The sequence below is a fragment of the Pseudophryne corroboree genome, chromosome 1, assembly GCF_028390025.1.
Source record: "Pseudophryne corroboree isolate aPseCor3 chromosome 1, aPseCor3.hap2, whole genome shotgun sequence".
Lineage (NCBI taxonomy): Eukaryota > Metazoa > Chordata > Amphibia > Anura > Myobatrachidae > Pseudophryne > Pseudophryne corroboree.
Window position 1 is genome coordinate 192915530 of NC_086444.1, and position 23637 is coordinate 192939166.

At 49.4% G+C, this 23637-nt stretch overlaps 1 long non-coding RNA gene across 1 annotated transcript in view; it reads right to left on the minus strand.

Annotated features, from left to right (window-relative positions):
- The window catches only part of LOC135050038 (uncharacterized), a 48883-nt gene that overhangs the window by 8066 nt on the left and 17180 nt on the right, over positions 1 to 23637 (minus strand). Inside the window, exon 2 of the long non-coding RNA XR_010241537.1 lies at positions 698 to 789. This is a non-coding gene — a long non-coding RNA (uncharacterized LOC135050038). The remainder of the gene's footprint in view (positions 1 to 697; positions 790 to 23637) is intronic.

Sequence of the window (23637 nt, forward strand, 5' to 3'; positions counted from 1 at the left end):
GATTTCTGTATACAAAATCTAGCTGATGGATGAATTTGTCACAGTCCTTATCTGTACCTCGCTTGTAATTAACCAATACCAAATAAGCTGCAGACTACAAACTCCTTGCTATCCCTGCCAACACGCTACACAGGGAGATATGTCTGATGTGTTCTTTTACTGCTACCGATCAGTGACACTGTGGATTCTGGGGTCATTCCGAGTTGATCGCTCGCTAACTACTTTTTGCAGCCCTGCGATCACATAGTCGCCGCCTATAGGGGAGTGTATTTTCACTTTGCAAGTGTGCGAACGCCTGTACAGCCGAGCTCTGCAAAAAAATTTTGTGCAGTTTCTGAGTAGGTCTGAACTTACTCAGCCCTTGCGATCACTTCAGCCTGTCTGGTCCCGGAATTGACGTCAGACAGCCACCCTGCAAACGCTTGGACACGCCTGCGTTTTCCCAAACACTCCCAGATAACGGTCAGTAGACACCCATAAATGCCTTCTTCCTGTCAATCTTCTTGCGATCGGCTGTGCGAATGGATTCTTCGTTAAATCCATTGCTCAGCAACGATCTGCTTTGTAACCATACGACGCGCCTGCGCATTGCGGTGCATATGCATGCGCAGTAGTGACCTGATCGCTGCGCTGCGAAAAATGGCAGAGTGCGATCAGGTCGGAATGACCCCCTCTGTTAGCTACAGATTGTGCTTACCAGAACTGTTCAGGTACTGGCCATAGGGATCCACACCCTTACAATGAGAGTGAAACTCCTCATCTCCATGACAAAATCTGTTGTGGCTGATACTATGGAAGACAGTGTAGTAGAGAATTATTGATCAGTAACAATTAATGCATTTCTCCATCTGTTTCCTCAGAAGGACAAAATCACTTCTAGGATAATAGTGTTACTACACAGAGAAATGTATCATTGATCATAGATAGAGCTAATTGTCAGAGGGACATCTTCGTGCCTTTGACATCACAGGAAACTCCATAGATGACAGATTCATATATGTAAGATCATCATCATTACCCATCTATTCTAAATCCATATGAGATCTTTACCCTGCAAACTTGTAACCGCGATAGCTGCTCCTTGATTAGTAACTGTGAGATCTGATTAAGATTCAGTATCCCTCAAAAATGTGGTTCACAATAATATGAGACTATTGAACGTTTTATGAACCTTTAACATTTGTTAGTCATTTCTTTATGAATAAAGTTAATTCATTTCATTATATGGATTAACTGTCTTTTGACAAATGAAACAGTGACTTACAGTCACTTTTGTTTCATGCTCTATTCAATTGTTAAATGTTGAAAAAAAAAAGGATTTACTATAACTGCTACAACAGCACTTCCCTTATTTTTTCTTTGACGCACTGGAAGAGGTGCATGTCCTTTCTCAGGTTACCAGCAGGATTTCAGAAGCTAATACTGTACGTATCACATCAGCAGACAGCGCAGGGACACTGAGTGGGAGTTACAGGGATGGTGAGGGCAGGGACACTGAGGTGGAGTTACAGGGAGGGTGAGGGCAGGGGCACTGAGGGGGAGTTACAGGGAGGGTGAGGGCAGGGGCACTGAGGGGGAGTTACAGGGAGGGTGAGGGCAGGGGCACTGAGGGGGAGTTACAGGGAGGGTGAGGGCAGGGGCACTGAGGGGGAGTTACAGGGAGGGTGAGGGCAGGGGCACTGAGGGGGAGTTACAGGGAGGGTGAGGGCAGGGATGCTGAGGGGGAGTTACAGGGAGGGAGAGAGCAGAGATGCTGAGGGGGAGTTACAGGGAGGGAGAGGGCAGGGATGCCCAGGGGGAGTTACAGGGAGGGAGGGGGCAGGGATGCTGAGGTGGAGTTACAGGGAGGGTGAGGGCAGGGATGCTGAGGGGGAGTTACAGGGAGGGTGAGGGCAGGTATGCTGAGGGGGAGTTACAGGGAGGGAGAGGGCAGGGATGCTGAGGGGGAGTTACAGGGAGGGAGAGGGCATGGGTGCTGATAGGGTGTTAAAGGGAGGGTGAAGGCAGGGGCACCGAGGGTGTACTTACAGGGAGAGTGAGGGAAGGGGCATATAAAAACAGCTTTATTAGAATAAATAAAATACTCTAAATCCAAGTGTGGATTAAACATTCATATACAGATTATAACATACGGAGAGCCATCCCCCCTCCCCCCCCCCCGACTGTCGATTACCATATATTTGGAGTGTAAGTAGCGCCTCCTCTCTTCTTTAGGAAAAAGCACCAGCCTGTCACACGTGGGATTCTGTCTGTGTGCTGCGGCAATCCCTTTGATTTAGAGCAGCCCACTGGGGAGGCGGAGCTCGGGACTCGGAGAGTACCTAGAGCTGCCTGAGATAGTGTGGTCTTCCTGGGCGGGTGAGCGGCACATCTCTTCATGCCGCCATCGCCACTGCTGCGCTGCCTGTGGTAAGTGAGACAGGCTCTGGCAGCAGCGGCAGCAACAGGCAGGACAGTACGGCTCCCTCAGTAAGGAGGCAGAGAGGGGGGAGCTGCTTTTCATGCTGCCGGCGCAGCTGCTGCCTGTCAGAGTGACAAGCACTGGCAGCCGGCAGCAATAGCAGCACTTCTCAGCACGGAGGTGTGACAGGGAGATAGAAAGTGTCAGGGAAATAGTGGGTGACAGAAAAATAGTGGGTGACATGGTGAGGGAGACAGGGAGATACTAGGTGATGGAGACAGTGGGTGACAGGTAGAGAGGGTGACAGGGAGAAAGAGTTACAGGGAGATAATGGGTGACATGGTGAGGGTGACAGGGCGATAGTGGGTGACATGGTGAGGATGACAGGGGGATAGTGGGTGACATGGTGAGGGTGACAGGGGGATAGTGGGTGACATGGTGAGGGTGACATGGGGATAGTGGGTGACATGGTGAGGGTGACATGGTGAGGGTGACAGGTGGATAGTGGATGACATAGGGAGGGTGACAGGTGGATAGTGGGTGACAGGGGGATAGTGGGTGACATGGTGAGGGTGACAGGGTGATAGTGGGTGACATGGTGAGGGTGACAGGTGGATAGTGGGTGACAGTGAGGGTGACAGGTGGATAGTGGGTGACATGGTGAGGGTGACAAGGGGATAGTGGGTGACATGGTGAGGGTGACGGGGATAGTGGGTGACATGGTGAGGGTGAGATGTGGATAGTGGTTGACATGGTGAGGGTGACGGGGGATAGTGGGTGACATGAGGGTGACGGGGGGATAGTGGGTGACATGGTGAGGGTGACGGGGGGATAGTGGGTGCCATGAGGATGACAGGGGGATAGTGGGTGACATGGTGAGGGTGACGGGGGGATAGTGGGTGACAGTGAGGGTGACAGGTGGATAGTTGGTGACATGGTGAGGGTGACAAGGGGATAGTGGGTGACATGGTGAGGGTGACGGGGATAGTGGGTGACATGGTGAGGGTGAGAGGTGGATAGTGGGTGACATGGTGAGGGTGACGGGGGGATAGTGGGTGACATGGTGAGGGTGACGGGGGGATAGTGGGTGACATGGTGAGGGTGACAGGTGGATAGTGGGTGACAGGGGGATAGTGGGTGACATGGTGAGGGTGATAGGGGGATAGTGGGTGACATGCTGAGGGTGAGAGGTGGATAGTGGGTGACATGGTGAGGGTGACAGGTGGATAGTGGGTGACAGGGGGATAGTGGGTGACATGGTGAGGGTGATAGGGGGATAGTGGGTGACATGGTGAGGGTGACAGGTGGATAGTGGGTGACAGTGAGGGTGACAGGTGGATAGTGGGTGACATGGTGAGGGTGACAAGGGGATAGTGGGTGACATGGTGAGGGTGACGAAGATAGTGGGTGACATGGTGAGGGTGAGAGGTGGATAGTGGGTGGGGTGGTATTCATGTGACCAGCGGTCTGCTGACCGACAGTCACATGACCTCCTCCACCATCCCGCCGGCTCAGTATCCCGATGGTCGGCATGCCGACCAACAGGGACTATTTCCACTCGTGGGTGTCCACGACACCCATAGAGTGGGAATAGAACCCGTGGCGACCGCAGGTCGTCACCGAGCCCGCAAGGGGCTTGCTGCACTCGACCCCCCCACCGTGATCCCGGCGTCGGTATGCTGCCGGGATCCCGGCGTCGGTAAGCTGACCGGCAGTCAGGAGACCGCCGGTCAGCCATACTACACCCAGTGGGTGACATGGTGAGGGTGACGGGGGGATAGTGGGTGACATGAGGGTGACGGAAGGATAGTGGGTGACATGGTGAGGGTGACAGGTGGATAGTGGATGACATGGTGAGGGTGGCAGGGGGATAGTGGATGATAGGGCACAGTCAGCCTTTTAACCCTCCCCCCCACTGCACTGTGACAGGGGGATAGTGGGTGACATGGAGGTGACAGGGGGATAGTGGGTGACATGGAGAGGGTGACGGGGGGATAGTGGGTGACCGTGAGGGTGACAGGTCTATATTGGGTGACATGGTGAGGGTGATAAGGGGATAGTGGGTGACATGGTAAGGGTGAGAGGTGGATAGTGGGTGACATGGTGAGGGTGACGGGGGGATAGTGGGTGACATGAGGGTGACGGGGGATAGTGGGTGACATGGTGAGGGTGACAGGGGGATAGTGGGTGACATGAGGGTGACGGGGGGATAGTGGGTGACATGGTGAGCGTGATGGGGGGATAGTGGGTGATATGAGGGTGACAGGGGGATAGTGGGTGACATGGTGAGGGTGACGGGGGGATAGTGGGTGACATACTGAGGGTGAGAGGTGGATAGTGGGTGACATGGTGAGGTGACAGGTGGATAGTGGATGACATGGTGAGGGTGGCAGGGGGATAGTGGATGATAGGGCACAGTCAGCCTTTTAACCCTCCTCCCCACTGCTCTGTGACAGGGGCAGGGGATGCCTCCCAGCAGCACTGACAGCCTCCTCCCACCCCCCCCCCCCCTTTCACAGAGCACAGAGAATGCCTCCAGTGGCACAGCTAGCCTCCTCTACCCCTAGTCACAGGGGATGCTTCCAGCGGCGTCTAAGGCAGCTTCCCCCCCTCCCCCACTGTCACAGGAGATGATGCCTCCAGCCACCTCTTACCTTTCTCCCCCACGCTGTCCCCGGGGATGCTACTGCCGCACAGTCCACAGCCAGCCTCCTCACCCTCTCCGTTCCCGCTCACCTGTCCGACTCCAGGCTCAGTAGGTCCGCCGTCGGCTGCATCCATCGCGCGCGGAGAGATCCCCTCCTCCCTCAAGCTGAAGGCCGGGATGCTCGCACCTCGCAGAGCAGAGCTCAAGGAGGCGGAGCTCCTCTGGCCGCAGGGATGCTGCTGCTGCTGTTTGACTAGCAGCGCAGCGGCAGCAATAACAAAAAAAAAATGCCTGAAAATGATGGGGGTGAGGTCCGCACTTGGCGCTGGACGTTCACTACACGGAGCGGAGGATGTAATGTGCGGTCTTTCACCTGACCGCACATCGCTCCTCCGCTCCTCCTCTACCCTGATCGGCACCTCTCTATGTTTGGGGGGGACGAGCTGCCCCCTTGCCCCCCCCCCCCCAGTTCCAACGCCTCTGGATGTACCAATAAAACAGATCTATGGAACTTGTGAATTTTGTGAAGATCCTGAGGGTTAATCTGCTATATAATAGCCCAGATCTGTGACTCTGTGCCTGTGTGTCTAATGCTGGGCCTGGCTAGGAGCTCTCATTGAGCAGCAGGTCTATCACACTCAGTCCACAGCTGATTGGGCGAGAAACGCCCTCCCACACAGATTACATCCAATGGGAGGCTCTGCCCTTTGGCTGCTGTGTGTTCCCAGAGCAGGATTAACAATGGGGCTGATGGAGCTGCAGCTCCAGGTCCACACCCCAAAATAGTCCCACTGCATCTGCAGCAACATACCCTCCAACGATTTACACATAAAAATCGCTACAAATTCGAAAAGGGGGCATGGCCACGGGTACAGTGGTGTGGCCACGCCCCTTTTCCTATACTTCCAGTGGAAGTTTGGAGAGCCAAAAATTGCTACAGACCATAAAAAAAGGTCCTGTACCTGCCAAAACGGTCTAGCTGGAGGGTATGCCTCTGCGCTGTAGATAGGGGGGAAAAATCCTTTTACTGCAGCGTCCTATGGGGGTCATTCCGACCTGATCGCACACTGCCGTTTTTCGCAGCACAGCGATCAGGTCACTACTGCGCATGCACCGCAATGTGCAGGCGCGTCGTACGGGTACAAAGCGGATCGTTGGTGTGCGATGGATTTAACGAAGAATACATCTGCACAGCCGATCGCAAGGAGATTGACAGGAAGAAGGCGTTTATAGGTGTCAACTGACCGTTTTCTGGGAGTGTGTGGAAAAATGCAGGAGTGTCCAAGCGTTTGCAGGGCGTTTGTCTGATGTCAATTCTGGGACCGGACAGGCTGAAGTGATCGCAAGGGCTGAGTAAGTTCTGAGCTACTCAGAAACTGCACAAACTATTTTTGTAGTGCTTGGCTGCACATGCGATCGCACACTTCCACAGCAAATACAGTGGGGCAAAAAAGTATTTAGACAGCCACCGATTGTGCAAGTTGACCCACTTAAAAAGATGAGAAAGGTCTGTAAATTCCATCATAGGTACACTTCAACTGTGAGAGACAGAATCTGAAAAAAAACCCATTAAATCATATTGTATAATTTTTAAACAATTTATTTGTATATTCTTGCGGAAAATAAATATTTGGACAATTAAAAAGTTTAACTCAATACTTTGCAATATAACCTTGGTTGGCAATTACAGAGGTCAAACGTTTCCTGTAGTTCTTGACAGGTTTGCACACACTGTAGCAGGTATTTTGGCCCACTCTTCCATGCAGATCTTCTCTAGATCTGTCATGTTTTGGGGCTGTCACCGGGCAACACAGACTTTCAACTCCCTCCACAGATTTTCTATTGGGTTGAGGTCTGGAGACTGGCTAGGCCACGCCAGGACCTTGAAATGCTTCTTACAGAGCCACTCCTTAGTTGCCTGGGCGGTGTGTTTGGGGTCATTGTCATGCTGGAAGACCAAGCCACGTCCCATCTTCAATGCTCTTACTGAGGGAAGGAGGTTTTTGCCCAAAATCTCACAATACATGGCCCCATTCATCCTCTCCTTAATACGGATCAGTCGTCCTGTCCCCTTTACAGAAAAGCAGCCCCAAAGCATGATGTTTCCACCCCCATGCTTCACAGCGGGTATGGTGTTCTTGGGATGCCATTCATCATTCTTCTGCCTCCAAACACGGCGAGTGGAGTTTATACCAAAAAGTTTGATTTTGCTCTCATCTGACCACATTACATTCTCCCAATCCTCCTCTGGATCATCCAGATGGTCACTGGCAAACTTTAGACGGGCCTGGACATGTGCTGGCTTAAGCAGGGGGACCTTTCGGGCACTACAGGATTTCAATCCATGACGACGTAGTGTGTTACTAGAGATGAGCGCCTGAAATTTTTCGGGTTTTGTGTTTTGGTTTTGGGTTCGGTTCCGCGGCCGTGTTTTGGGTTCGAACGCGTTTTGGCAAAACCTCACCGAATTTTTTTTGTCGGATTCGGGTGTGTTTTGGATTCGGGTGTTTTTTTCCAAAAACACTAAAAAACAGCTTAAATCATAGAATTTGGGGGTCATTTTGATCCCAAAGTATTATTAACCTCAAAAACCATAATTTACACTCATTTTCAGTCTATTCTGAATACCTCACACCTCACAATATTATTTTTAGTCCTAAAATTTGCACCGAGGTCGCTGTGTGAGTAAGATAAGCGACCCTAGTGGCCGACACAAACACCGGGCCCATCTAGGAGTGGCACTGCAGTGTCACGCAGGATGTCCCTTCCAAAAAACCCTCCCCAAACAGCACATGACGCAAAGAAAAAAAGAGGCGCAATGAGGTAGCTGTGTGAGTAAGATTAGCGACCCTAGTGGCCGACACAAACACCGGGCCCATCTAGGAGTGGCACTGCAGTGTCACGCAGGATGGCCCTTCCAAAAAACCCTCCCCAAACAGCACATGACGCAAAGAAAAAAAGAGGCGCAATGAGGTAGCTGTGTGAGTAAGATTAGCGACCCTAGTGGCCGACACAAACACCGGGCCCATCTAGGAGTGGCACTGCAGTGTCACGCAGGATGGCCCTTCCAAAAAACCCTCCCCAAACAGCACATGACGCAAAGAAAAAAAGAGGCGCAATGAGGTAGCTGACTGTGTGAGTAAGATTAGCGACCCTAGTGGCCGACACAAACACCGGGCCCATCTAGGAGTGGCACTGCAGTGTCACGCAGGATGTCCCTTCCAAAAAACCCTCCCCAAACAGCACATGACGCAAAGAAAAAAAGAGGCGCAATGAGGTAGCTGTGTGAGTAAGATTAGCGACCCTAGTGGCCGACACAAACACCGGGCCCATCTAGGAGTGGCACTGCAGTGTCACGCAGGATGGCCCTTCCAAAAAACCCTCCCCAAACAGCACATGACGCAAAGAAAAAAAGAGGCGCAATGAGGTAGCTGTGTGAGTAAGATTAGCGACCCTAGTGGCCGACACAAACACCGGGCCCATCTAGGAGTGGCACTGCAGTGTCACGCAGGATGGCCCTTCCAAAAAACCCTCCCCAAACAGCACATGACGCAAAGAAAAAAAGAGGCGCAATGAGGTAGCTGACTGTGTGAGTAAGATTAGCGACCCTAGTGGCCGACACAAACACCGGGCCCATCTAGGAGTGGCACTGCAGTGTCACGCAGGATGTCCCTTCCAAAAAACCCTCCCCAAACAGCACATGACGCAAAGAAAAAAAGAGGCAATGAGGTAGCTGTGTGAGTAAGATTAGCGACCCTAGTGGCCGACACAAACACCGGGCCCATCTAGGAGTGGCACTGCAGTGTCACGCAGGATGTCCCTTCCAAAAAACCCTCCCCAAACAGCACATGACGCAAAGAAAAAAAGAGGCGCAATGAGGTAGCTGACTGTGTGAGTAAGATTAGCGACCCTAGTTTCCGACACAAACACCGGGCCCATCTAGGAGTGGCACTGCAGTGTCACGCAGGATGTCCCTTCCAAAAAACCCTCCCCAATCAGCACATGATGCAAAGAAAAAGAAAAGAAAAAAGAGGTGCAAGATGGAATTGTCCTTGGGCCCTCCCACCCACCCTTATGTTGTATAAACAAAACAGGACATGCACACTTTAACCAACCCATCATTTCAGTGACAGGGTATGCCACACGACTGTGACTGATATGACGGGTTGGTTTGGACCCCCCCCAAAAAAGAAGCAATTAATCTCTCCTTGCACAAACTGGCTCTACAGAGGCAAGATGTCCACCTCATCTTCACCCTCCGATATATCACCGTGTACATCCCCCTCCTCACAGATTATCAATTCGTCCCCACTGGAATCCACCATCTCAGCTCCCTGTGTACTTTGTGGAGGCAATTGCTGCTGGTCAATGTCTCCGCGGAGGAATTGATTATAATTCATTTTAATGAACATCATCTTCTCCACATTTTCTGGATGTAACCTCGTACGCCGATTGCTGACAAGGTGAGCGGCGGCACTAAACACTCTTTCGGAGTACACACTTGTGGGAGGGCAACTTAGGTAGAATAAAGCCAGTTTGTGCAAGGGCCTCCAAATTGCCTCTTTTTCCTGCCAGTATAAGTACGGACTGTGTGACGTGCCTACTTGGATGCGGTCACTCATATAATCCTCCACCATTCTATCAATGTTGAGAGAATCATATGCAGTGACAGTAGACGACATGTCCGTAATCGTTGTCAGGTCCTTCAGTCCGGACCAGATGTCAGCATCAGCAGTCGCTCCAGACTGCCCTGCATCACCGCCAGCGGGTGGGCTCGGAATTCTGAGCCTTTTCCTCGCACCCCCAGTTGCGGGAGAATGTGAAGGAGGAGATGTTGACAGGTCGCGTTCCGCTTGACTTGACAATTTTGTCACCAGCAGGTCTTTCAACCCCAGCAGACCTGTGTCTGCCGGAAAGAGAGATCCAAGGTAGGCTTTAAATCTAGGATCGAGCACGGTGGCCAAAATGTAGTGCTCTGATTTCAACAGATTGACCACCCGTGAATCCTTGTTAAGCGAATTAAGGGCTGCATCCACAAGTCCCACATGCCTAGCGGAATCGCTCCGTGTTAGCTCCTCCTTCAATGCCTCCAGCTTCTTCTGCAAAAGCCTGATGAGGGGAATGACCTGACTCAGGCTGGCAGTGTCTGAACTGACTTCACGTGTGGCAAGTTCAAAGGGCATCAGAACCTTGCACAACGTTGAAATCATTCTCCACTGCACTTGAGACAGGTGCATTCCACCTACTATATCGTGCTCAATTGTATAGGCTTGAATGGCCTTTTGCTGCTCCTCCAACCTCTGAAGTATATAGAGGGTTGAATTCCACCTCGTTACCACTTCTTGCTTCAGATGATGGCAGGGCAGGTTCAGTAGTTTTTGGTGGTGCTCCAGTTTTCTGTACGTGGTGCCTGTACGCCGAAAGTGTCCCGCAATTCTTCTGGCCACCGACAGCATCTCTTGCACGCCCCTGTCGTTTTTTAAAAAATTCTGCACCACCAAATTCAAGGTATGTGCAAAACATGGGACGTGCTGGAATTGGCCCAGATTTAATGCACACACAATATTGCTGGCGTTGTCCGATGCCACAAATCCACAGGAGAGTCCAATTGGGGTAAGCCATTCCGCGATGATCTTCCTCAGTTGCCGTAAGAGGTTTTCAGCTGTGTGCGTATTCTGGAAAGCGGTGATACAAAGCGTAGCCTGCCTAGGAAAGAGTTGGCGTTTGCGAGATGCTGCTACTGGTGCCGCCGCTGCTGTTCTTGCGGCGGGAGTCCATACATCTACCCAGTGGGCTGTCACAGTCATATAGTCCTGACCCTGCCCTGCTCCACTTGTCCACATGTCCGTGGTTAAGTGGACATTGGGTACAGCTGCATTTTTTAGGACACTGGTGACTCTTTTTCTGAGGTCTGTGTACATTTTCGGTATCGCCTGCCTAGAGAAATGGAACCTAGATGGTATTTGGTACCGGGGACACAGTACCTCCAACAAGTCTCTAGTTGGCTCTGCAGTAATGATGGATACCGGAACCACGTTTCTCACCACCCAGGATGCCAAGGCCTCAGTTATCCGCTTTGCAGTAGGATGACTGCTGTGATATTTCATCTTCCTCGCAAAGGACTGTTGAACAGTCAATTGCTTACTGGAAGTAGTACAAGTGGGCTTACGACTTCCCCTCTGGGATGACCATCGACTCCCAGCGGCAACAACAGCAGCGCCAGCAGCAGTAGGCGTTACACGCAAGGATGCATCGGAGGAATCCCAGGCAGGAGAGGACTCGTCAGAATTGCCAGTGACATGGCCTGCAGGACTATTGGCATTCCTGGGGAAGGAGGAAATTGACACTGAGGGAGTTGGTGGGGTGGTTTGCGTGAGCTTGGTTACAAGAGGAAGGGATTTACTGGTCAGTGGACTGCTTCCGCTGTCACCCAAAGTTTTTGAACTTGTCACTGACTTATTATGAATGCGCTGCAGGTGACGTATAAGGGAGGATGTTCCGAGGTGGTTAACGTCCTTACCCCTACTTATTACAGCTTGACAATGGGAACACACGGCTTGACACCTGTTGTCCGCATTTCTGGTGAAATACCTCCACACCGAAGAGCTGATTTTTTTGGTATTTTCACCTGGCATGTCAACGGCCATATTCCTCCCACGGACAACAGGTGTCTCCCCGGGTGCCTGACTTAAACAAACCACCTCACCATCAGAATCCTCCTGGTCAATTTCCTCCCCAGCGCCAGCAACACCCATATCCTCCTCATCCTGGTGTACTTCAACACTGACATCTTCAATCTGACTATCAGGAACTGGACTGCGGGTGCTCCTTCCAGCACTTGCAGGGGGCGTGCAAATGGTGGAAGGCGCATGCTCTTCACGTCCAGTGTTGGGAAGGTCAGGCATCGCAACCGACACAATTGGACTCTCCTTGTGGATTTGGGATTTCAAAGAACGCACAGTTCTTTGCGGTGCTTTGCCTTTTGCCAGCTTGAGTCTTTTCAGTTTTCTAGCGAGAGGCTGAGTGCTTCCATCCTCATGTGAAGCTGAACCACTAGCCATGAACATAGGCCAGGGCCTCAGCCGTTCCTTGCCACTCCGTGTGGTAAATGGCATATTGGCAAGTTTACGCTTCTCCTCCGACAATTTTATTTTAGGTTTTGGAGTCCTTTTTTTACTGATATTTGGTGTTTTGGTTTTGACATGCTCTGTACTATGCCATTGGGCATCGGCCTTGGCAGACGACGTTGCTGGCATTTCATCGTCTCGGCCATGACTAGTGGCAGCAGCTTCAGCACGAGGTGGAAGTGGATCTTGATCTTTCCCTAATTTTGGAACCTCAACATTTTTGTTCTCCATATTTTAATAGGCACAACTAAAAGGCACCTCAGGTAAACAATGGAGATGGATGGATTGGATACTAGTATACAATTATGGACGGGCTGCCGAGTGCCGACACAGAGGTAGCCACAGCCGTGAACTACCGCACTGTACTGTGTCTGCTGCTAATATAGACTGGTTGATAAAGAGATAGTATACTCGTAACTAGTATGTATGTATAAAGAAAGAAAAAAAAACCACGGTTAGGTGGTATATACAATTATGGACGGGCTGCCGAGTGCCGACACAGAGGTAGCCACAGCCGTGAACTACCGCACTGTACTGTGTCTGCTGCTAATATATAGACTGGTTGATAAAGAGATAGTATACTCGTAACTAGTATGTATGTATAAAGAAAGAAAAAAAAACCACGGTTAGGTGGTATATACAATTATGGACGGGCTGCTGAGTGCCGACACAGAGGTAGCCACAGCCGTGAACTACTGTACTGTGTCTGCTGCTAATATATAGACTGGTTGATAAAGAGATAGTATACTCGTAACTAGTATGTATGTATAAAGAAAGAAAAAAAAACCACGGTTAGGTCACTGGTATATACAATTATGGACGGGCTGCCGAGTGCCGACACAGAGGTAGCCACAGCCGTGAACTACCGCACTGTACTGTGTCTGCTGCTAATATATAGACTGGTTGATAAAGAGATAGTATACTCGTAACTAGTATGTATGTATAAAGAAAGAAAAAAAAACCACGGTTAGGTCACTGGTATATACAATTATGGACGGGCTGCCGAGTGCCGACACAGAGGTAGCCACAGCCGTGAACTACCGCACTGTACTGTGTCTGCTGCTAATATATAGACTGGTTGATAAAGAGATAGTATACTCGTAACTAGTATGTATGTATAAAGAAAGAAAAAAAAACCACGGTTAGGTCACTGGTATATACAATTATGGACGGGCTGCCGAGTGCCGACACAGAGGTAGCCACAGCCGTGAACTACCGCACTGTACTGTGTCTGCTGCTAATATATAGACTGGTTGATAAAGAGATAGTATACTACTAATATTATATACTGGTGGTCAGGTCACTGGTCACTAGTCACACTGGCAGTGGCACTCCTGCAGCAAAAGTGTGCACTGTTTAATTTTAATATAATATTATGTACTCCTGGCTCCTGCTATAACCTATAACTGGCACTGCAGTAGTGCTCCCCAGTCTCCCCCACAATTATAAGCTGTGTGAGCTGAGCAGTCAGACAGATATATAATATATATAGATGATGCAGCACACTGGCCTGAGCCTGAGCAGTGCACACAGATATGGTATGTGACTGACTGAGTCACTGTGTGTATCGCTTTTTTCAGGCAGAGAACGGATATATTAAATAAACTGCACTGTGTGTCTGGTGGTCACTCACTATATAATATATTATGTACTCCTGGCTCCTGCTATAACCTATAACTGGCACTGCAGTAGTGCTCCCCAGTCTCCCCCACAATTATAAGCTGTGTGAGCTGAGCAGTCAGACAGATATATATAATATTATATATAGATAATAGATGATGCAGCACACTGGCCTGAGCCTGAGCAGTGCACACAGATATGGTATGTGACTGAGTCACTGTGTGCTGTGTATCGCTTTTTTCAGGCAGAGAACGGATTATATTATGTACTCCTGGCTCCTGCTATAACCTATAACTGGCACTGCAGTAGTGCTCCCCAGTCTCCCCCACAATTATAAGCTGTGTGAGCTGAGCAGTCAGACAGATATATATAATATTATATATAGATAATAGATGATGCAGCACACTGGCCTGAGCCTGAGCAGTGCACACAGATATGGTATGTGACTGAGTCACTGTGTGCTGTGTATCGCTTTTTTCAGGCAGAGAACGGATTATAAATAAAAGTGGTGGTCACTGGTCACTATCAGCAAAACTCTGCACTGTACACTACTGAGTACTCCTAATGCTCCCCAAAATTAGTAAATCAAGTGTCTCTCTAATCTATTCTAATTCTAAATGGAGAGGACGCCAGCCACGTCCTCTCCCTATCAATCTCAATGCACGTGTGAAAATGGCGGCGACGCGCGGCTCCTTATATAGAATCCGAGTCTCGCGATAGAATCCGAGCCTCGCGAGAATCCGACAGCGTCATGATGACGTTCGGGCGCGCTCGGGTTAACCGAGCAAGGCGGCAAGATCCGAGTCGCTCGGACCCGTGAAAAAAAACATGAAGTTCTGGCGGGTTCGGATTCAGAGAAACCGAACCCGCTCATCTCTAGTGTTACTAGTGGTAACCTTTGTGACTGTAGTCCCAGCTCTCTTGAGGTAATTGACCAGGTCCCCCCATGTAGTTCTGGGCTAATTCCGTTCTCAAGATCATTGATACCCCACGAGGTGAATTCTTGCATTGAGGGAGATTGTCAGTGATCTTGTATTTCTTGCATTTTTTTATAATTGCACCAAAAGTTGATCTCTTCTCACCAAGCTGCTTGCCTATTGTCGAGTAGCTCATCCCAGCCTTGTGCAGCTCTACAATTTTGTAGAGATGAGCGGGTTCGGTTTCTCTGAATCCGAACCCGCCAGAACTTCATGTTTTTTTTCACGAGTCCGAGCGACTCGGATCTTCCCGCCTTGCTCGGTTAACCCGAGCGCGCCCGAACGTCATCATGACGCTGTCGGATTCTCGCGAGGCTCGGATTCTATCGCGAGACTCGGATTCTATATAAGGAGCCGCGCGTCGCCGCCATTTTCACACGTGCATTGAGATTGATAGGGAGAGGACGTGGCTGGCGTCCTCTCCGTTTAGACACTTGATTTACTAATTTTGGGGAGCATTAGGAGTACTCAGTAGTGTACAGTGCAGAGTTTTGCTGATAGTGACCAGTGACCACCACTTTTATTTATAATCCGTTCTCTGCCTGAAAAAAGCGATACACAGCACACAGTGACTCAGTCACATACATACCATATCTGTGTGCACTGCTCAGGCTCAGGCCAGTGTGCTGCATCATCTATATATATTATATATCTGTCTGACTGCTCAGCTCACACAGCTTATAATTGTGGGGGAGACTGGGGAGCACTACTGCAGTGCCAGTTATAGGTTATAGCAGGAGGCAGGAGTACATAATATTATATTAAAATTAAACAGTGCACACTTTTGCTGCAGGAGTGCCACTGCCAGTGTGACTAGTGACCAGTGACCTGACCACCAGTATATAATATTAGTAGTATACTATCTCTTTACCAACCAGTCTATATTAGCAGCAGACACAGTACAGTGCGGTAGTTCACGGCTGTGGCTACCTCTGTGTCGGCACTCGGCAGCCCGTCCATAATTGTATATACCAGTGACCTAACCGTGGTTTTTTTTTCTTTCTTTATACATACATACTAGTTACGAGTATACTATCTCTTTATCAACCAGTCTATATATTAGCAGCAGACACAGTACAGTGCGGTAGTTCACGGCTGTGGCTACCTCTGTGTCGGCACTCGGCAGCCCGTCCATAATTGTATATACCAGTGACCTAACCGTGGTTTTTTTTTCTTTCTTTATACATACATACTAGTTACGAGTATACTATCTCTTTATCAACCAGTCTATATATTAGCAGCAGACACAGTACAGTGCGGTAGTTCACGGCTGTGGCTACCTCTGTGTCGGCACTCGGCAGCCCGTCCATAATTGTATATACCACCTAACCGTGGTTTTTTTTTCTTTCTTTATACATACATACTAGTTACGAGTATACTATCTCTTTATCAACCAGTCTATATATTAGCAGCAGACACAGTACAGTGCGGTAGTTCACGGCTGTGGCTACCTCTGTGTCGGCACTCCGCAGCCCGTCCATAATTGTATATACCAGTGACCTAACCGTGGTTTTTTTTTCTTTCTTTATACATACATACTAGTTACGAGTATACTATCTCTTTATCAACCAGTCTATATATTAGCAGCAGACACAGTACAGTGCGGTAGTTCACGGCTGTGGCTACCTCTGTGTCGGCACTCGGCAGCCCGTCCATAATTGTATATACCAGTGACCTAACCGTGGTTTTTTTTTCTTTCTTTATACATACATACTAGTTACGAGTATACTATCTCTTTATCAACCAGTCTATATATTAGCAGCAGACACAGTACAGTGCGGTAGTTCACGGCTGTGGCTACCTCTGTGTCGGCACTCGGCAGCCCGTCCATAATTGTATATACCAGTGACCTAACCGTGGTTTTTTTTTCTTTCTTTATACATACATACTAGTTACGAGTATACTATCTCTTTATCAACCAGTCTATATATTAGCAGCAGACACAGTACAGTGCGGTAGTTCACGGCTGTGGCTACCTCTGTGTCGGCACTCGGCAGCCCGTCCATAATTGTATATACCAGTGACCTAACCGTGGTTCTTTTTTCTTTCTTTATACATACATACTAGTTACGAGTATACTATCTCTTTATCAACCAGTCTATATATTAAGCAGCAGACACAGTACAGTGCGGTAGTTCACGGCTGTGGCTACCTCTGTGTCGGCACTCGGCAGCCCGTCCATAATTGTATATACCAGTGACCTAACCGTGGTTTTTTTTTCTTTCTTTATACATACATACTAGTTACGAGTATACTATCTCTTTATCAACCAGTCTATATATTAGCAGCAGACACAGTACAGTGCGGTAGTTCACGGCTGTGGCTACCTCTGTGTCGGCACTTCGGCAGCCCATCCATAATTGTATATACCAGTGACCTAACCGTGGTTTTTTTTTCTTTCTTTATACATACATACTAGTTACGAGTATACTATCTCTTTATCAACCAGTCTATATATTAGCAGCAGACACAGTACAGTGCGGTAGTTCACGGCTGTGGCTACCTCTGTGTCGGCACTCGGCAGCCCGTCCATAATTGTATACCACCTAACCGTGGTTTTTTTTTCTTTCTTTATACATACATACTAGTTACGAGTATACTATCTCTTTATCAACCAGTCTATATATTAGCAGCAGACACAGTACAGTGCGGTAGTTCACGGCTGTGGCTACCTCTGTGTCGGCACTCGGCAGCCCGTCCATAATTGTATACTAGTATCCAATCCATCCATCTCCATTGTTTACCTGAGGTGCCTTTTAGTTGTGCTATTAAAATATGGAGAACAAAAATGTTGAGGTTCCAAAATTAGGGAAAGATCAAGATCCACTTTCCACCTCGTGCTGAAGCTGCTGCCACTAGTCATCGCCGAGACGATGAAATGCCAGCAACGTCGTCTGCCAAGGCCGATGCCCAATGGCATAGTACAGAGCATGTCAAAACCAAAACACCAAATATCAGTAAAAAAAGGACTCCAAAACCTAAAATAAAATTGTCGGAGGAGAAGCGTAAACTTGCCAATATGCCATTTACCACACGGAGTGGCAAGGAACGGCTGAGGCCCTGGCCTATGTTCATGGCTAGTGGTTCAGCTTCACATGAGGATGGAAGCACTCAGCCTCTCGCTAGAAAACTGAAAAGACTCAAGCTGGCAAAAGCACCGCAAAGAACTGTGCGTTCTTTGAAATCCCAAATCCACAAGGAGAGTCCAATTGTGTCGGTTGCGATGCCTGACCTTCCCAACACTGGACGTGAAGAGCATGCGCCTTCCACCATTTGCACGCCCCCTGCAAGTGCTGGAAGGAGCACCCGCAGTCCAGTTCCTGATAGTCAGATTGAAGATGTCAGTGTTGAAGTACACCAGGATGAGGAGGATATGGGTGTTGCTGGCGCTGGGGAGGAAATTGACCAGGAGGATTCTGATGGTGAGGTGGTTTGTTTAAGTCAGGCACCCGGGGAGACACCTGTTGTCCGTGGGAGGAATATGGCCGTTGACATGCCAGGTGAAAATACCAAAAAAATCAGCTCTTCGGTGTGGAGGTATTTCACCAGAAATGCGGACAACAGGTGTCAAGCCGTGTGTTCCCTTTGTCAAGCTGTAATAAGTAGGGGTAAGGACGTTAACCACCTCGGAACATCCTCCCTTATACGTCACCTGCAGCGCATTCATAATAAGTCAGTGACAAGTTCAAAAACTTTGGGTGACAGCGGAAGCAGTCCACTGACCAGTAAATCCCTTCCTCTTGTAACCAAGCTCACGCAAACCACCCCACCAACTCCCTCAGTGTCAATTTCCTCCTTCCCCAGGAATGCCAATAGTCCTGCAGGCCATGTCACTGGCAAGTCTGACGAGTCCTCTCCTGCCTGGGATTCCTCCGATGCATCCTTGCGTGTAACGCCTACTGCTGCTGGCGCTGCTGTTGTTGCCGCTGGGAGTCGATGGTCATCCCAGAGGGGAAGTCGTAAGCCCACTTGTACTACTTCCAGTAAGCAATTGACTGTTCAACAGTCCTTTGCGAGGAAGATGAAATATCACAGCAGTCATCCTACTGCAAAGCGGATAACTGAGTCCTTGACAACTATGTTGGTGTTAGACGTGCGTCCGGTATCCGCCGTTAGTTCACAGGGAACTAGACAATTTATTGAGGCAGTGTGCCCCCGTTACCAAATACCATCTAGGTTCCACTTCTCTAGGCAGGCGATACCGAGAATGTACACGGACGTCAGAAAAAGACTCACCAGTCTCCTAAAAAATGCAGTTGTACCCAATGTCCACTTAACCACGGACATGTGGACAAGTGGAGCAGGGCAGGGTCAGGACTATATGACTGTGACAGCCCACTGGGTAGATGTATGGACTCCCGCCGCAAGAACAGCAGCGGCGGCACCAGTAGCAGCATCTCGCAAACGCCAACTCTTTCCTAGGCAGGCTACGCTTTGTATCACCGCTTTCCAGAATACGCACACAGCTGAAAACCTCTTACGGCAACTGAGGAAGATCATCGCGGAATGGCTTACCCCAATTGGACTCTCCTGTGGATTTGTGGCATCGGACAACGCCAGCAATATTGTGTGTGCATTAAATATGGGCAAATTCCAGCACGTCCCATGTTTTGCACATACCTTGAATTTGGTGGTGCAGAATTTTTTTAAAAACGACAGGGGCGTGCAAGAGATGCTGTCGGTGGCCAGAAAAATTGCGGGACACTTTCGGCGTACAGGCACCACGTACAGAAGACTGGAGCACCACCAAAAACTACTGAACCTGCCCTGCCATCATCTGAAGCAAGAAGTGGTAACGAGGTGGAATTCAACCCTCTATATGCTTCAGAGGTTGGAGGAGCAGCAAAAGGCCATTCAAGCCTATACAATTGAGCACGATATAGGAGATGGAATGCACCTGTCTCAAGTGCAGTGGAGAATGATTTCAACGTTGTGCAAGGTTCTGATGCCCTTTGAACTTGCCACACGTGAAGTCAGTTCAGACACTGCCAGCCTGAGTCAGGTCATTCCCCTCATCAGGCTTTTGCAGAAGAAGCTGGAGGCATTGAAGAAGGAGCTAAAAGGGAGCGATTCCGCTAGGCATGTGGGACTTGTGGATGCAGCCCTTAATTCGCTTAACAAGGATTCACGGGTGGTCAATCTGTTGAAATCAGAGCACTACATTTTGGCCACCGTGCTCGATCCTAGATTTAAAGCCTACCTTGGATCTCTCTTTCCGGCAGACACAGGTCTGCTGGGGTTGAAAGACCTGCTGGTGACAAAATTGTCAAGTCAAGCGGAACGCGACCTGTCAACATCTCCTCCTTCACATTCTCCCGCAACTGGGGGTGCGAGGAAAAGGCTCAGAATTCCGAGCCCACCCGCTGGCGGTGATGCAGGGCAGTCTGGAGCGACTGCTGATGCTGACATCTGGTCCGGACTGAAGGACCTGACAACGATTACGGACATGTCGTCTACTGTCACTGCATATGATTCTCTCAACATTGATAGAATGGTGGAGGATTATATGAGTGACCGCATCCAAGTAGGCACGTCACACAGTCCGTACTTATACTGGCAGGAAAAAGAGGCAATTTGGAGGCCCTTGCACAAACTGGCTTTATTCTACCTAAGTTGCCCTCCCACAAGTGTGTACTCCGAAAGAGTGTTTAGTGCCGCCGCTCACCTTGTCAGCAATCGGCGTACGAGGTTACATCCAGAAAATGTGGAGAAGATGATGTTCATTAAAATGAATTATAATCAATTCCTCCGCGGAGACATTGACCAGCAGCAATTGCCTCCACAAAGTACACAGGGAGCTGAGATGGTGGATTCCAGTGGGGACGAATTGATAATCTGTGAGGAGGGGGATGTACACGGTGATATATCGGAGGGTGAAGATGAGGTGGACATCTTGCCTCTGTAGAGCCAGTTTGTGCAAGGAGAGATTAATTGCTTCTTTTTTGGGGGGGGTCCAAACCAACCCGTCATATCAGTCACAGTCGTGTGGCAGACCCTGTCACTGAAATGATGGGTTGGTTAAAGTGTGCATGTCCTGTTTTGTTTATACAACATAAGGGTGGGTGGGAGGGCCCAAGGATAATTCCATCTTGCACCTCTTTTTTCTTTTCTTTTTCTTTGCATCATGTGCTGATTGGGGAGGGTTTTTTGGAAGGGACATCCTGCGTGACACTGCAGTGCCACTCCTAGATGGGCCCGGTGTTTGTGTCGGCCACTAGGGTCGCTAATCTTACTCACACAGCTACCTCATTGCGCCTCTTTTTTTCTTTGCGTCATGTGCTGTTTGGGGAGGGTTTTTTGGAAGGGACATCCTGCGTGACACTGCAGTGCCACTCCTAGATGTGCACGGTGTTTGTGTCGGCCACTAGGGTCGCTAATCTTACTCACACAGCTACCTCATTGCGCCTCTTTTTTTCTTTGCGTCATGTGCTGTTTGGGGAGGGTTTTTTGGAAGGGACATCCTGCGTGACACTGCAGTGCCACTCCTAGATGGGCCCGGTGTTTGTGTCGGCCACTAGGGTCGCTAATCTTACTCACACAGTCAGCTACCTCATTGCGCCTCTTTTTTTCTTTGCGTCATGTGCTGTTTGGGGAGGGTTTTTTGGAAGGGCCATCCTGCGTGACACTGCAGTGCCACTCCTAGATGGGCCCGGTGTTTGTGTCGGCCACTAGGGTCGCTAATCTTACTCACACAGTCAGCTACCTCATTGCGCCTCTTTTTTTCTTTGCGTCATGTGCTGTTTGGGGAGGGTTTTTTGGAAGGGCCATCCTGCGTGACACTGTAGTGCCACTCCTAGATGGGCCCGGTGTTTGTGTCGGCCACTAGGGTCGCTAATCTTACTCACACAGCTACCTCATTGCGCCTCTTTTTTTCTTTGCGTCATGTGCTGTTTGGGGAGGGTTTTTTGGAAGGGACATCCTGCGTGACACTGCAGTGCCACTCCTAGATGGGCCCGGTGTTTGTGTCGGCCACTAGGGTCGCTTATCTTACTCACACAGCGACCTCGGTGCAAATTTTAGGACTAAAAATAATATTGTGAGGTGTGAGGTATTCAGAATAGACTGAAAATGAGTGTAAATTATGGTTTTTGAGGTTAATAATACTTTGGGATCAAAATGACCCCCAAATTCTATGATTTAAGCTGTTTTTTAGTGTTTTTGGAAAAAAACACCCGAATCCAAAACACACCCGAATCCGACAAAAATAATTCGGTGAGGTTTTGCCAAAACGCGTTCGAACCCAAAACACGGCCGCGGAACCGAACCCAAAACCAAAACACAAAACCCAAAAAATTTCAGGCGCTCATCTCTACAATTTTGTCCCTGGTGTCCTTAGACAGGTCTCTGGTCTTGGCCATGGTGGAGAGGTAGCAGTCTGACTGTTTGAGGGTGTGGACAGGTGTCTTTTATACAGATAACCAGTTCAAACAGGTGCCATTAATACAGGTAACGAGTGGAGGATAGAAGAGCTTCTTAAAGAAGAAGTAACAGGTCTGTGAGAGCCAGAAATCTTTCTGCTTGGTAGGTGTCCAAATATTTATTTTCCACAAGAATATATAAGTAAATTGTTTAAAAATCAAACAATGTGATTTCCTGTTTTTTTTTTCTTTTCAGATTCTGTCTCTCACAGTTGAAGTGTACCTATGATGGAAATGACAGACCTCTGTTATCTTTTTAAGTGGGTCAACTTGCACAATCAGTGGCTGTCCAAATACTATTTTACCCCACTGTATACACTCCCCAGTGGGTGGCTACTATGCGCTCGCACGGCTTCAAGAAGTAGCTAGCGAGCGATCAACTCCGAATGACCCCCTATGTCCTGCTGCCAGTCCACCTGCCCCCTCCGGCATCAACAATCCCCACTCCCTAGTCACGGCGCAGGTGGAACAAAAGCTGCACTGGACACCGGCATAGATGTGTATGAAAGAGGCGCAGCGGAAGGCTTTCATAGCCCTCCCTGCGCCGCATACTCTCTGAGCCCCGGAGCCTCCTCTGCGCGTGATGTCACAGAAGTGCCTCCCCGACACAGCCGTGCCAAGATCCCCAGAGGCCCTGACTCCACAACACAGCATCTGGGCTGCTGGCCTAGAAGCCCTGAGATGGCTAATGTAACAGATAGAATGGATGATATCGCGGAGGGTAATGTCTGGACGCTGAATCAATGTAAAAGGTGACAGTGCTATGCAGTGCAGTGGGTGTGCACTGTCACTGACACTGCAAAGCACTCTCACCTTTTACATCGATTCAGCAAGTCAGTCAGTTCTGCCAGCCAGTCACTATTGTAACGCCGGTGTCCCAATGCAGTGCCGTAACTAGGCATTTTAGCGCTGTGTGCAAGAACTGACATTGGCGCCCCCCCCCGTACAAGATAGGCGCAGTGCGCGCCGTAGGCACGCGGAAAATATATAGGGGCGTGGCTTCACGGGAAGGGGCGTGGCAACAAAATAATAGCAATTCATACTACGGTGCACAGTAGTCTCCATTATTCAAATTACGCTGCACAGTAGCGCCACTACACCAGGAGAAGCCCCTTTTATACATTACAGCAGACAGCATCCCCCTTTTTACACATTGCGGCAGCCAGTCCCCCTTTTTACACATTGCGGCAGCCAGTCCCCCTTTTTACACATTGCGGCAGCCAGGACCCCTTTTTACACATTACGGCAGCCAGTCCCCCTTTTTACACATTGCGGCAGCCAGGACCACTTTTTACACATTGCGGCAGACGGGACCCCTTTTTACACATTGCGGCAGATGGGACCCCTTTTTACGCATTGCGGCAGGTGGGACCCCTTTTTACGCATTGCGGCAGCCGGGACCCCTTTTTACGCATTGCGGCAGCCAGTCCCCCTTTTTACATATTGC